Below are 2,251 nucleotides of genomic sequence, written 5' to 3' on the forward strand. Positions count from 1 at the left end.
CTCTATAGCTGATGCTGTTCTGCATTGCTGTATAATGGTATTGCTGGGAATTGTAGTTCTCTATAACTGTTGGTAGTCATTATTGCTGGGATTTATAGTCCTCTATAGCTGATGGTATTCTGCATTGCTGTATAATGTGCTGAGATTTGTAGTCCCTCTACAGCTTGGAGTTAGTGGCATAACTACCAGGGTCGCAGCAGTCATATACGCGCACAGCACTGACGAGGCATCCCTCCACTACCAGTGTGCTATAATTTTCCTCAACCCATACTCTACCGCGCCTCTTCCAGGTGCGCATGTCATGAAGAAAGGGGGTCATGAAAACAGCTGATTCGGATGACTCGGCCCCACTGGAAGTGACACAGTCGAGAAAATGTATTGGATCGAGAAAAATTATAGAACACTGACTTTGACACTGTCCAGCCCCTCCCACAGCTCACAGCCCAGGAGCATGGACAGCCAGCGGCGGCCTACAGTGGGGGAGAGTGCCTAAGTAGTGGACATGGAGCGGAGTAAGGCCAGAACCATGTAGGGAGCCCAGTGGGAGGAGAGCACCATCCCCCAGCCAGTCACCCCTTTCATGGACTTACTAGGAGTCCTCACATCACCCGACCGTTCACACTACCGTTACATGGATGGCAAAAGTGGCAGACGGGCGGGGAGAATGCGGGGACGAGGCAGAGCGGGAGGGGAGCCAAGTTGCTGCACAATGGGCCTCTGGGTTGTATTTGCCCCCTGGGCTAAAAGTTGCCAGTCAGCCCCTGGCTTGAGATATATGGGGAGTCACTGTCCTAATAAACTTAATACATCCTGAGTAGGGATGCACTGATATCGGTTTGTTGGTATCAAGCAAGAATACCGATTTTTTTTCGGATACTCGCCGATACCGAGTATCGGTGCCTTGTGCCCCGATTATCAGGAAGTCACCCACCTTCCTAATTGCCTGTGAAGCCAGTGTTCGCACTTTTGCACGCACCGCGCGAGCGGTACCCTGTCCAAATGTAAAAACAGGCTGCGATGCCTGTTTACATACAAGCGATCCGCTGGCTATAGAGCGGATATCTTGTATAAGGTGCCTGTGTGTGCGTCCCCTCCGTGGCCCCCCTCCCGCTGTCCCGGGCTCCACTGTGCCCGGTGCGAGCCTGGTGGCTCTCTGACAGGGGATCAGAGGGAGATCGGTTACATATCGCCACGAACGTCGCAGTGAGAGCAATAATTCTAGGGCCTGTAATCAGTGATAAAACTAAACTGATGAGCGGTAAAAGCTTTTAAAGCGTCGCCTATGGTCAATCATGGGTATGGTCGTTTTTTGCAATTTTGCAGGTGCGCACAATTTTAAAGCTTGACATGTTTGGTGTCTATGTACCCGACGTGACCCCGTCTTTTATATTTTACCAAAAAATTGGGTAATAATAATTGTACTATAACATAATGTAAAAACATTTTATCTTATATAATAATAATAATAAAAAAAATACCAGTGGTGATTAAATAACACCAAAAGAAAGCTCAATCTGTCACCCAAAAATAGTATAAAATTCATTTCAGTACAGCGTTGCATGACGGAATAAATGTCAAAGTACCGCAGCGCTAAAAACTGAAAAATGGCCTGGACAGGAAGGGGGTGTAAACACCCTGGTTATCAAGGGGTTACTAAAGCATTGAAAAAGTCCTTAGAGTGACTGGCGCCCTATTACTGTTCACATCCCACAACCTGGCTATGGATCCACCCCTGAGAGTGAAATGTCAGCTCCTACTACACTTTGGGGGTCCACCTCAGACCTCTGGGGCCTCAGAGGGTGCTACACGTTTATTTACAAAATGGCTATTGCTCAGGAAAAGGAGGATGTAGTGAAAGCCGCTATTCCTTTTCTGATTTCTCAGCAGAGAAATGGGAGTCCTTGGAATCTACTAGAGTACTGGGGAAGAAATATGCCCTTCCAGGCAGATTTATAGCCTTGGAGGAGGTGGTTGATTGTCGCAGGCTATTTATGCTTCAGAACAGACCATCATTAAAGTTCTGATGGTTCAGGACAATTTGTACAGAGACGTTTGCTAAGCAGTGTTCTTGCCAGACCTTAAAGTCCAAGTTTAAGCCTTGGACTCAGTTCCATCATAAACCTTGTGCTCTCAAACCTACAAGCAAGTTCTTCTCACAATGACAGTACAGCCTCACTACTCAAAGTAAGGGGATGTCTGTTTGTCTTTGCTATCACCTGAACACTAAACATTTCAGATAAGTGGGTATAGG

This window comes from Nanorana parkeri, unplaced genomic scaffold, assembly GCF_000935625.1.
Source record: "Nanorana parkeri isolate BGI_ZX_2015 unplaced genomic scaffold, ASM93562v1 scaffold292, whole genome shotgun sequence".
Classification (NCBI taxonomy): domain Eukaryota; kingdom Metazoa; phylum Chordata; class Amphibia; order Anura; family Dicroglossidae; genus Nanorana; species Nanorana parkeri.